Genomic DNA, 14,508 nt, shown 5'->3' on the forward strand with positions numbered 1-14,508 from the left:
CACCCCCCAAAAATTAGATCCTTTAAGAGTCTGGGAATCAGGAGATCTTGGGCAATGATTCAGTGAGTCGAAACTCTTGGAGTCGACTCGGTTTTTGTTTGTGCAGCGCATTTCAAACGTAAAACAAAACAAAGCTCAGAATTCCTTCTAAGTGAATCATAACACTAGACACTTCAGGACCCTGGCTCTAGGGTTACTCTCTGTGAGGGCAGGGCAGCATTCAGGGCTCATAGCACTGCTGGGTAAACTGAAAAACAACATGCTCCAGCCTCGCCCAACTGAACAGCCACAAGCAGAAAGAAAAAGTGTGGAAGGCTGCAGCTGGGAGTGTTTGGGACAAGGCTCTAGGGCTGGTTTCCCAAAAACGCGAGTCGCTGTAAATTAATGGTCTTCTACCGCCCCCTGCCGGTCTATCTAACATTACACTGCTAAACAACCAACAGCTTCTTTTACACCACCAAGCCACCAGTCAGTTAAAGGAACACTATGTAAGATTTGGAGGTTTTTTTTGCTCCTGGGGTTCCCCCTAGTGTAATTCATCTTTACAGCCATTTATTTACATAGTGCAGTTTCCACAGTGATGAGCAAAGAGTGACAATGACAGAGGCTCTATGCTCCACATTACAGCTTCGTGGAGCATCAAAGTAATTCTGAAGTAGTAATTTTAAGGTAAATAAAAAGACGTACTGTTCCTTTAAATAAATAGTGCTGTAAATCCCTCATTTGATACTGACAGCCCAGACTCTGCTTTGGTTAAGGAGGCCTTTTCTGTGACCTCACAGTGCCTTAAATATCTGCCGTGAGCCACAGTGAAGAAGAGAAGTGTACATAAGCGATTCCAGGAACATTAATGTGTATTTCTCAGAGACACTGACTTTTTCTCAAGCTGTAAATTGCTAGTGCAGTTAGAAACAGAGAGAGAAAGCGTTTGACCTTCAGATGACCCTTTGACCACTGAGAAACATAATTAAAATAATCCCTTGCTGACCTCTAATCATTGTGTCCACTATAGGATGCGCGCCTTGAAGGCTGTTTCTCAGAGAAATGCTTTACAAATGCATTGTTAACCCTTCAAAGCCTATTTTCCATGACCCTGTGCTGCTGTATGTGCCGGCAGATGTTGCTGTAATGGAAACGTTTCCAGCTCAATGTGTCTGTGTTCTTTTATAGCTGAAATACTGAGACACTCTATTGATCTGGCTGTCCTTCGGGGAGTAAAGGAGTGTAAAGAAATGTAGGATTTAGACAGCAACAATGTATGGGATATCAGAGGAGGCCACATAATGCGACAAATCTCTCAAACAAATGACGTGGTTGGATTGTGTCCTGTGTGCACGTATCTCTGAAAGTTTGTAGACCTCCCTTGTAGATGGTGAATCAGCTACTTTAAGGTGCTTTCAACTTGTACAAATCCCACAGACAAGTGTGAAATAACATGGGATGCAGCTAATAACCCCAAGGTCACCATACTCAATGCCAAGCGCTGAGTGTATAAATCTCCCAGGAACTGGATCTGAAACAGCAAAAAATAAGACAATATTCCCCACCTATAGAGCCATATCCTTATCTTGGTTCATGCTTTTCAATGTTTGGAGTTCTCTCTGTTGTCTAAAAACACTCCAGATGCCTCTGCAGAGAGAGAGAGAGAGAGAGAGAGAGAGAGAGAGAGAGAGAGAGAGAGCACAAGAGAGCCTAGCATACCAGATCAGAAACAGCAAAAAATAAGGCAATATTACCCACGAGCAATATCCTCATCTTGGTTCATGCTTTTCAAAGTCTGGAGTTCTCTCTGTTGCCTAAAAACACTCCAGATGCCTCTGCCTTGAGCAGAGAGAGTGAGAGAGAGAAAGAGAGTGTGTGAGAGAGAGTGTGTGAGAGTGAGAGAGCGAGAGAGTGTGTGAGAGTGAGAGAGAGAAAGAGAGTGTGTGAGAGAGAGTGAGAGTGTGAGAGAGAGTGAGTGAGAGAGTGAGAGAGAGAGTGAGTGAGAGAGAGAGAGAGATTGTGTGTGAGAGAGCGTGAGAGTGAGTGAGAGAGAGAGAGAGAGAGAGAGAAAACCTAGCATACCGGACCTAGGCAGCTTGTTTTTTTACTCATTTACAGAACTGTTTCAGTCGCAGACTGGAGAGCAGCAAACAGCAAGGACACATCTGATTTAATAAAAAGTGTTTTTTATTACAATCGTGAACATCATCTTTAAAGGAAGTTTAAGGGCAATATTGAGGGGAAAATTTCACTTTTTTATGCAACTGGGCCCAGGATCTAATGATTCAAAAAGAGAAATGATGATCCACTTCTGTCCCTCTGCTCTTAAAATGTAAATATATTCAAATCCATTGTCATTAATGGAAGTAACTCAGTACTCAGTCGGTTATTTATCTGAAGCTTTTCTGCACCTACTCAATTTTGAAAAATACTTTTAACAGTAACATTAACCTCACCTGGGGAGCATAGTGTTGCTACAGGTAGTATCTTGCTGACACACACTTCTCTAGGGTCCTGGGGTTGTGGGTACCATCCCAGCCTTTGGTCACTGTGTGTGAAGAGTGTGGTGTGTTCTCCCAGTGTCTGTGTGGGTTTCCTCAGACAGTCCAAACTCACACAGCCCACAGGTGATGTCCTGTGATGGACTGGTGCTCTGTCCAGGGTGTGTTCCTGCCTTGTGCCCAGTGAAGCCAGCTTCGGACTCAGTGTGACCCCGATCGGGGTGAGGCGGTTAAAGGAAATGAATGAATGAATGAATGAATACGTGTGTATTTGGATTTAAATAATACAGGGCAATTTTAACCATGATATCAGAAAACACTACTGAGTATTGAACAGTTCTGTGGACGACAATGCCAAATTATATGAAGAATCCGTGTCTAAAATGTTATTGTTATTTTTGTATGCGTTCTGGTCTTTCATCCACAGTCCACACACAAACTGTGCTGTAGGTCACTGACAACTGACCTTTTGGAAAACTCCCTCCAGGGTGAAGATATTCAGAGAATTCCTTTTCAGTGCTGTTATGTAGACTGTGAAAACAGAGATTTTGGCCTGTAACAACAAGAGTGTCCGCCATCATCTCCTTTGTTTACACAAGGTGACTCTGTGTGATGATGGATGCAGCCATGTCAGTGCTGGCTTTAACGTTGCTTACAGGACTGTTACATGTTTACACATAAACATACAGTTACACTATAATGAACAGAGGTGTCAGAGTTCAGTACAGAGGTCACTGGACCCGGACCCGCTCGGACCTCTAGTACACAGGACAAATGTGTAGTTGTTGTCACAGAAAAATGGCTACAGAGATTTCATCTGTAAGTGATATACCATTTGGTTTTGAATGAGCTGCTTTCATTTGCACACTGAGGGGCAGATAAATGTGTTATTTTGTTTTGATAGGGAATAAAGGTCTGGGAATCAGTATCAGAGTCTGGGAATCAGTATCAGAGTCTGGGAATCAGTATCGGGGTCTGGGAATCAGTATCGGGGTCTGGGAATCAGTATCAGAGTCTGGGAATCAGTATCAGGGTCTGGGAATCGGTATCAGAGTCTGGGAATCAGTATCAGGGTCTGGGAATCGGTATCAGAGTCTGGGAATCAGTATCAGAGTCTGGGAATCAGTATCGGAGTCTGGGAATCAGTATCGGGGTCTGGGAATCAGTATCGGGGTCTGGGAATCAGTATCGGGGTCTGGGAATCAGTATCAGGGTCTGGGAATCGGTATCAGAGTCTGGGAATCAGTATCAGAGTCTGGGAATCAGTATCGGGGTCTGGGAATCGGTATCAGAGTCTGGGAATCAGTATCAGAGTCTGGGAATCAGTATCGGGGTCTGGGAATCGGTATCGGGGTCTGGGAATCGGTATCGGGGTCTGAGAATCGGTATCGGGGTCTGGGAATCGGTATCGGGGTCTCGGTATCAGGGTCTGGGAATCGGTATCGGGGTCTGGGAGTCGGTATCGGGGTCTGGGAAACAGTATCGGGGTCTGGGAATCTGTATCAGGGTCTGGGAATCAACCAGAGTTCTGTGTCTCTTTTAAAATCTGGACCAGCTTTGTCCTCCCTCTACTTCATGTCCAGTGCTTTATTTCCTGAGGAGTCTCAGCATTAAATATGATATTTATATATACACACAGATAAGCATATAACAAAACAATGTGTTTATTCTGTTTATTCAAAACAGAACTAGCAAAAAATACTCTTCTCTTTGTTGCATTATACTCACTGTTATTTCATTTTCCACATGAAGTGGCTGTTGACCGACTAGGGCCACTAGGGGTCGCACAGGCTTCATTGTGTTCTCCTTGTAAGTTTCTCATGAGTTAACGAGTTCTCAGTCTGTATCAGTCTTGTATCACGGTGTTGTTTAAATCAGCAGTGTCCAGCTCAGATACACAATTCTACCTGCTGAGGTAAATCAGACATATTTAAAGAGAGAAATCCCCAAACTCATTTCAGAGCTTCCAGGTAAGTTTGCCACTTTTTCACCAAGCCAAACCAGACTCCAATATTCCCACACATATCCAAAGAATTTTAGTAGACTCTGTAACAGTCACTGTAAGATGTAACATTTTCCCAACGATAACAATATTAATATATTCAGTGAAAAACGGGTTTAAGTTCATGTGGTTTGATTTTCTTTTCCATTGCTTTATTTATACGACACAGTAAATGATTGGTCGTTGTGCATGTCAATCAAACTGACTGTCGCCGGATTTTAGAACACTGAACACTGATTGGCTAGTTGATTGGCTAGTAGGCGGGATTTGACCACAAGGCCAAGTAAATTAAGGTGCGTGTAAAACGTTAAAGCTAATACACAACAGTAAAAATATCCTTAATCACATTTCTACAGTTTCTCAGCAGTCAGTGTCATGTTCAAGCAGCAAGAGTTTTGACCAATATTTCTCTTAAACATCTCCCAAACCAACAGATTAAAATTAATTTAAAGTAATCCTACAGTATTCACAAAAATACTTTTCAATGTTTATTGTGTAAATTCATAAAGTAATTCACTAAGGAGGGCTGCTACTGTACTGATGAAGTGTTAATTAATGTGTTAATTAATGGCTGTTTGACGATAGCTGTGATTACAGTGGTTTTCTTTAGTTAATATAGTACATTAGCTTTGTTTGTTGTGGTGAAGCTGTTTCTCATTGTGATCAGGGTTAGCTGATAATGCTAAGACAGGTTTCTATTTTAATTGTCAACATTTAGCTCCTCAGCAACACTCAGATAATATCGTTTGACTTTGGAGGCAAAATGTGTTTTTACTTCCATCTATCCATTATCTGTAACCGCTTATCCAATTTAGGGTCGCGGGGGGTCCAGAGCCTACCTGGAATCATCGGGCGCAAGGCTGTGTTTTTACTTGAATTACTGAATTGTTTTCACTATTATAACAAAGTTAGAGGCTAGAGAAAAGTCCCTTTCGGTGATCACCCTTTGAACGTGGGTCCACCAGACGGGTCAGGACACTGATAAATGACTTAAAACACTTGTTAGCGTTAGCTAAAGTTGGACACCTTTAATGGGGATTGCTTTGTAGGAGTCATAAATTAGCCTACATCTCTTTATGCATTGGAATGGCCTACAGTATGTGAATCACATGTTTTATCTAGGTTTATATGAGTGACTGGTACATTGGATGTGTGTTCATTTCCTTTTAAACAGAAATGATGATACTGTCCTATAATATAACAAAGACATGACTTCTTAGCCTCGAAGCGCCAAGGCAAATCCTAGGCCTAGTTCGAGCACACACACAAACATTGTTGGGGTCTGTGTGGTGGGAGCGATGGGTGTAGCACTTAACACCATAGAGCACTCATAGTGCTTTTCCACCTGAGAACTCTAGTTCTTGAACCGGTTCTTTTCCTGATTTCTTGGAACCATGGTGAACCAAGGATACGTCATCAGCGGCGGGTTTCACTGTGGCTGAACCCAGCGCCAGAGCCACAGATAAGAGTCATGACAGGGTTATTGCTTATTATTTGTTTACAGAGGACTTTGTTCAGTGTAGTGTAAAAGTAACTATACATTTAGGTGTAAAATTCTAACAGTTCTTTTAGCAAAGTTATGGACAAGCACTATGTCCAACATGGCACAATCCCCCGATGTAAACAATAATGGTAAACGGCACACATTCTGAAGCCATATATATTTGGCTGATAATTTTTATGTAAATATAATTTTCCACTGAATTATTATTTTAAATGCATGTATTTTTGGGAATGAACATTTGGTGGTTGTGTGAGTAAATCCACGGCACATGCTCTGATGTTGACGTCCCTTGTGTTAAATGCCTCCATGATGTGTCTGACAGGTTCTGGCGTGGTGCTCGGAGCTGCCTCAGCAACCTGTTCTCACAGCAAGTGTTTTTCTGTCCTGTCTGTGGCGTTCCTCATGTGTTTGGCTCAGTATCAAAGTTCTTGGCGCAGTGCCACAGCAAATGGCTCCACCGCTCCTCTCACACAGTCCAGAACATGGCTTATAGAGAGACGAGAGACACCTCGATCAGGGCTTTGTTTTATTATCCTTAAGATACATCCATGGAGTCTGTAACCTGTGCTAGCTGTGGTGTATAGGCAGAGATTTTGGGGTAAAGCTCTTGGCCTGGTGTGAATGTCTCTCTCTCTCTCTCTCTCTCTCTCTTGTCTGTAAAGACAGCAGGTGACACCCATTCATTAACCATTAGAGCACTGCATCAACGCCAGGCCAGCTGGCTCCCCTTCAAAAAAAAAAAAAAAAAAAAAACCCAAAAAAACCCACTCCCAGTTCTACGTAGACAGAACCCAGCAGTGCAGAGTTCTTCACTTCAGAACCAGGACATTCAGAGACTAGGAGCACACATGGAGAAAAACGTATTGTGCGGAGTCATATTCTTAGACCAAAGCTATTAAACTGTATGTCGCTCTCTGAAACTAATTTTAAACCCATGCTCTAAATCAAACAACGGGACAAAGCACAAAATGGCACCCCCTTGTGGAGTAGCTCCTTAATGTGAGTGGTGCCACCGTCTGTGAACGTGTCAGTGAGTGAATATGTATATTTATGAGTGAGTGCGTTACAAGCCAGTTCAAAGTAGTGCTCCACACCTAAAAAATTAAAAACTCATGGACTAGGGGCATTTGTAGACTATTTGTGGTACTGGGGCACACAGAGTTTAAAGGGCAAAACTGTAACCTTCCAACTGTTTGATTTTATATTTGGTACTTTATATTACACTGCAATCTAATATTTCATTACGGGCTATCATTGTTTTCTGTTATGTGGCTGAATTTAAATATAAATAAATATTTATGAAAGTTCATTAAAAATCTGAATTTAACTGGCTTTGACTGAAAGCGTTAGCAAAACAAAACTAAACACTAGGCATTATGGGACATGTAGTGCCTGTAGTACTGCTCAGCAATCCAGGATATAATATACCACTGTGATTTTAGTGGGTCACAACAACATTGTATTGGGGCATTTGCCATGGACCATAATTGACTTTTGGTCAAATTGAAACAACACGTAACCAATCACAGTTTAGCAACCAGCTACACTTTATCTTGCTTACTGTGTTTGCTAATCTTTTTTGTAGTAGAGTATTATATACAGTATCTAGATGCACCACTTATAATCAATGTATTGAACAGTGTCTTTTAAGATTAACCCACTGTAGACATAGAGGTCCCATTCCCCATGCTTTGGGGCAACTCCACACGAGCCTGAAGTCAAGATGCCCAAAGCCGAGACTCCTCTAGAGAGGTATAAAATCACCCAGTACTACAGTGGTTTAACAATGTAGGCCTACATCCTCTATACTGTGTCAATTATAGGTAATAAGTGACTATTTAGCATTAAGAAAACCAGTCTTAGTTAAAGTTATCACACTTCCACAATCATCAACATGACATAGAAACATCCAAAAGACTCATATAGGTTCACTCCCTGCTTTAGAAACGTAAATAAACTGGTCATATTTAAGTAGACAACACTGGTAAAGACGTGAGTGCAGGGAACTCATAGACTCCTGAGGACGGTTTAACAGTGACGTGTTTACTAAATATGACTGAACTAACCCTGCTGTCAGGACACTCCTCAAATCTTATTGGGCTATCATCAAAGCCAAGGAGCTGCATTGTCCTTCAGAGAAAAACGGCCATCTGCGCTATTCCACTGTCAATTTAGGACCTCACATCAAACCCAGCCTCTCAGCCGTGTCCTATCAGATAAATACATATTGCACAGGGGGGATATTAAAGGAACCAGGGGTACTTTGTAACTGTAAACTGAATTCACTCTGTCCTCCCCTGACTGTATTCAGAGTGAGGGTAAATAAAGCTGATTGATTTTCCAGGTGCTGGAGCTCCAGAGAAGGGCAGGTATTTACAGAAGAGGCAGTAAAAGTGTGCCATGTTTAACTAGCCTGATTTGTGCAGATGGGTGTGTGTGTGTGTATGCATGCATGTGTGTGTATAGGGGCAGATGCTGGGGGAAATAGGAGTACACAGATAAGAGTACACAGATTTGCCCTCCTTCCTGTCCCCACACTATAGTCATTTACAACAGTCCGTTGATGGACACACATTTACGCTGAGTGGCCAAAGGTTTGTGCACCACCTGGACATATCTTTTAAAGTAAAGGTTGTTAACAGGTAGCTTGTCCTGCTCCTACTCTTCTGTGAAGCACACAAACGTTAACACAAAAGCTTGGAACATTACAGTGAGGATTTGATGGCAGTCTCAAGAACATTAGTGAGGTCAGGTCCAATGTTGTATGATTGGACACCACTCCAACTCACCCCAGACGACACCGGAGAACACAATTCCACTGCTCCACAGCCTAGCATTTGCATTATGCCCCTGTAGCACTTCACACTTGGCTTTGACCTTCCAGCTCATGCACAGGCTAATGTCTGCGTACAAATGAATCAAATTATTTCTCATAGTAAAGGATAATTTATTATTTATTATAATAAAAAAACGTGTATGGTTGGGGATGCAGAGTGTAGAGTCCACATTGGACTGGTGACACTGAACCTGCCTTAACGGTGCCAGTGGGGCTTTTTTTTTTTTTACCTCTAGACACCAAGGAGGCCAGTGTGGGTCCTCATATCAGCAGATGATAGGTCCATACAGCCAGCTTGGAGAGGGGTGGGCGTGGAAATCTAGACCTAACAGTTGAGCTTTATGGAGATGTCATGGGCTTAATTCAGCAATACACTTGTAAGAAGAGAGTGTGGTGGGCCCTATGTGAAGCTCTAATGTTTATTTTAATAGGATATTTAATAATATATCACAGTTGGTTCCGAACCTGCACTGTGATTGGCTGAGAAACATTCCAGGAGTGTCAGCATTACAGTAATTGCTCGCTACTTTGCGGTTCATCTTTCGCGGATTCGCTACTTCGCGGGTTTTTTCAAGGGGGCTTATGGCCGCTATATCGCGGATATTGAGGGAAAGTGTAAATATTTCTTACGTACAGTACATGTACAATACATTACAGCTTAGGAATTACTCTATTAAAGAAACTGGTAGGATATGACATGTAGTTCCAGCTGAAAAACATTATAGAATGATTGTTTAATGCAAAAGGTGGGTTGTTAACAGCACAGGGAGGGTTTTAAAAGTCCAAATACTCGTTAAATACATAAAAAAATCTCTTTCCTCTACTTAGCGGAAATTTGTTTTTCACGGATAGAGTTGGAATGCATCCCCTGCGAAAAACAAGGGATTACTGTACATTTTAATGACACTCAGACCAAAGCTCTTCAGGTATCACTCCGCAAAATACATGTAACCTAGCAACTACCCCAGCGATTAACAAGACAGAGCTGTGCCTGGACTTTTTCACCCAACGGGAAACAGGTTCATTTTCCATTTGCGCACTTTATTTTGAAAAGAGTAGAGTTATGGCGCTGTGGACTCTGCGTTCTGATTTGTAAACAAAAGAAAATTGGAAATGAATTATGTGTCTAAATATATAAACAGTAAATTGCTACGTCTGTGTGGTTTCTGTGATTGTGTTTAACTCGAGCGCCCATTTTGTCCGCTGCTCTTGTTCGTATTTTGAGCAATACTCTAAAATACTCACTTTTAACTTAAACAGAGAGAGCTTGGGTTGGTTTAGTGTATAATATCAGTACGATATGAATCCTCTGTAAACAATAGTAAAAAACCATGACTTTTTTTTGACTTGATGCGTTTGTCTTATACTTACTAGTGTATTGATCTTCGGTCCTCGGCCTACGACCACAGCACACCAGTGCTAATATCTCACATTATAGCACTCTGTCTTGTGTATTATTGCGTAATTCTTACCTGTGTATAATTACTATAATAATTATTATTGTGTGTTTTAGTTAAACACTGTAAAGGAATTATTAGCATCTAAAATTAATTAAATCTCTGCTGAGAGATGCAGATGATGATGAGAGACTGTAGCGCTATTGTCCTCCGCTCTGCTGCACTGCTGTGAATGCCACAGATGGACTGAGTGTCAAATCCCTCGGCCTAATGCCTGTGCATTGTTAATCCAGAGAATATGCTCAGCTAGATCTCTCGGTAAACCCAGGATTTGCAGAAATCCTCGCTGTGTGAGGGAGGCATCCAGAGCTTACAGCAGGACACACTCACTCTCTCCACTAATGATATTAATTACAGAGTCTGATTCTCACCCATTATACATACACACACACACACACACATAAACACACATACATATTACACTTACACGCTGCTGCATGCCACTAGCTAACCTACACAGATGTTGTGCACATCTGGAGGAGGCATATTTTCCTGAAGAATTAATTAATTTATGATTAAGCTTTAGGCTTTTTAACGCACTTTACGCTTTTTAAATTTGTTTTGTTGTTTTCGTAATACATCTCTCTCTCTCTCTCTCTCACAAGTTCAAGTCAAAGCATTAATTATTACCAAAAAAACAATTTGCAAAAAGCAATTTGTTAAGAAAAAAAAATAATAAGAAAAAGTTGTAATAATAAAACGTGTTTAACACTGTAACAACAACAAAAAAGGAATACTCAAGAAAAGAAATATTTATTCCTTACATTTTAATATTTCAGTAGGAAGTGCACATTTGTCTCACGGTGACCACACACACTGCCCGTTCTGGGGCCCCAGGACTTTCTGTATCTGCCTTCCTCTGTGGCCAGGGTGTGGTCACTCGGTCTGTATTTGGTCAGGATCTGTCTCCGTTTTGCATCTTGGACAGTGAGGAGGACATCTTGGACATCTCTCTCTGATGTGGATGGCTGAGTTGGATGAAGAGCCGTCCCCTGTGCTGGAGTGCAGAAGGCCTGTTTCTGAATTAAGGGTAAGGAGACAGTGATGAATGGTCTAATGGCCTCTTTAGGTTGATTCAACGCTGTTCTGGAATCAGTTCTGTGCTCTGATTGGTTAAGTAGATTGGACAGGGCTTGAACACCAGAGGTAGCAGAACCACCAGTGAGCCTTTGATCAGAGACACAAGGACCCATTAAGAAGAAGGCCAGAGCTCTGAGACCAGCGAGCTGGACGTGCTGGGACAGACTTGGACGAACAACTGCATCATCAGAACCAAAACTTTATCACTAAGAAACATGCTCATAACGGCGACGTTTTCTGTAACTTCATCCTGATCAGTGTCAAGGCGGGTACTGAGATTATTCACAGTCACTGAGCACAAGGCAGGAACACGACCTGTCGCAGTACAGCTGACAGTTCCTGAAATGAAACATCATTTCATTCACACCTATGGACCACCTTGAGTCACCAATCCACCTACCAACGTGTGTTTTCACCTGGAGGAAACCCACACAGACACAGAGAGAACACACCACACTCCTCACAGACAGTCACCCGGAGGAAACCCACGCAGAGACAGGGAGAACACACCACACTCCTCACAGACAGTCACCCGGAGGAAACCCACGCAGACACAGGGAGAACACACCAAACTCCTCACAGACATTCACCTGGAGGAAACCCACGCAGAGACAGGGAGAACACACCACACTCCTCACAGACAGTCACCCGGAGGAAACCCACACAGACACAGAGAGAACACACCACACTCCTCACAATCAGTCACCCGGAGGAAACCCACGCAGGCACAGGGAGAACACACCACACTCCTCAGAGACAGTCACCCGGAGGAAACCCACAGGGACACGGGGAGAACACACCACACTCCTCACAGACAGTCACCCAGAGCGGGAATCAAACCCACAACCTCCAGGTTCCTGGAGCTGGTTCGCAGGCACAGGGAGAACACACCACACTCCTCACAGTCACCCGGAGCAGGACTCGAAACCACAACCTGGAGCTGTGTGACTGAGACTCTACCTGCTGAGCCACTGTGCCACCCATGAAATGAAACATATGATTTTTAATTGAAAAATTCCACAAATATATTTTAACCCATAGAGAATTTCTTCCTTTCAGATCTTGTGTATGTGTGTGTGTGTGTAAGAGAGAGAGAGGACTTGATTTCTGAAAGAGATTGAAGAGGCAGCACTTTTCAGAGCAAAGCTACACCCATGACCATGTCTAGAGTAACCATGGGAATAAGTGTAGGCCACTGGTCCATAGGTTCAAGTGTTAAAGTAGTTCTGCCCACAGACATTTTGAATTGTGTAATATTCCAGAGATGCAAGCTACTGCAGTGAAGATAATAACAAGATTTAAGAATCATGACGTTTAGAAATTAAATTTACTCTGAGCTCTCGGCTGAAGAACAGACGTCCTTGTGTGAAATCACAATTCTCTCAGAGCACAGAGGAACCTGAGGCTCCACTCCACACGTCCACACACACCAGCCACTCGCACCTAATCAACACCAGCTTCACTCAATAGGCCACAGACATGTCATCACACAGCGCGTCTCCGTGGTACGAGTCTCCAGTTTGGTGTGATCAGGATCGATTAAATCTGAGCCTAGGCCAGAGGCTGGTGGAGAAACAAATACGTTTACCATTTACCCCCAGGGGCCTTGCTAGGCCTGTTTGCAGGAGGCTATAGCCCTCACAAATGTTCTTTAGTTCCCCAGGCAAATAAAATGTAGACAATTCAGCTTAGCCTTCATGTATTCGTTTTCTGTAACGTGGGGGACGTACTGGGCTACAGCTGAAGAGTAGCTTCAGCAATGACTACTCTTTCAGAGCGAGGGAGAGAGGACAACCCCAGCCACAAAGAAAGTCAGTATGCCTGTTACGGTCACAGGTGATGTTCATGATTTTAATTGAATACACTGTATATAAAATTCAGAGAATGTTCCCTCAACATTTGCTAACTCTCCGGTTTGTTTGTGTGGAGATTGGACAGTGAAGAGACGTCTGAATTTTGAAAAACATTAAAAGGATGAGGCTGTTGCCTTGTTCCAGCCAACGTCACACTGCCAACATATTGTGGTCATACTCATGACTCAAACACACAACTCAAATAAAAACTATGTTTTATTGTTTCTCTTAACACATGTAGCCTTTATTTAGACGTTAAGAAATAAAAGTATGGATCCCTTTATCCACAGCACGTTTGTAAACAGAGATCTGTTCGCCTGTGTCTGTAGAGAAACTCGGGCCGTGTCCCAAAGTAGCGTCATACTCCCTACATAGAGCACATCGCGAATAACAAAACTAATAATACAGACCATAATTAGACGTTAATCCGACAGGGAAACTTGAACCTTACAGCTCACCAAAAATTATTTTCGATATATAACGTACTATGTGAGTGCACTAACCGTTAAACCGACACTGTGCCCTACGGAGGGTGTAGGGGGACATTTTGGGATTCGGCTTCGCTGCGGCATTAAAAACCTCTCATGAATCACTCACTCTTCACTTTATTTAAAGACTAAGCACCACTTAATGGAGCTCCATGAATATTTCACATTATTTTAGTTACTGACAGATATAAGTATGAATTAAAATGAAAATAGCAGCTTAATTGGCTTTAAAACTGATAATTTTATTAAATTGACGGAAAAACCCGAGCTCGCTACGGAAATTCTTGAACGCGACCGTGACGTCACTGGTGGACAACAGCTGAACAACGCCGCGGTAAAACACCGTTATGACTGACTGTTATGACAGTATCTAGCTAAATAACCAACATTATTCATGACAATAGCCTAGCTATAAGCTAACAACAACACACCTTTTCGTCATTTTGCATTAAATTAAGTGCAGCTTCTAGAGTTGTTGTCCACCATCTACGTCACTGGCAAGACGCCTATTAGAGTTTCCCAACACCGTTGGGGGGGGACCAACGGTCTTTTAAACCTTATTCATTGAATTAGTAAGAAATAACATGTTTTCTGACTATCAATAAACACAAGATAGGAACTCAAATTCCACTGTATTTATTTGTTTGACACTTGTTTGACACTATAGCTGGTGCTTAGCCTTTAAATTTAAGCCATACTTAAAGACAATAGAGCCTCATAAACTGCATTGTGGAACTTCGTGAAGCAGGCAGGAATGGAAGGGGGCTTCCAGAGGGAAAAATATATTTTGTTAGCATTTTATGTT

Source organism: Hoplias malabaricus, chromosome 7 (assembly GCF_029633855.1).
Source record: "Hoplias malabaricus isolate fHopMal1 chromosome 7, fHopMal1.hap1, whole genome shotgun sequence".
NCBI lineage: Eukaryota > Metazoa > Chordata > Actinopteri > Characiformes > Erythrinidae > Hoplias > Hoplias malabaricus.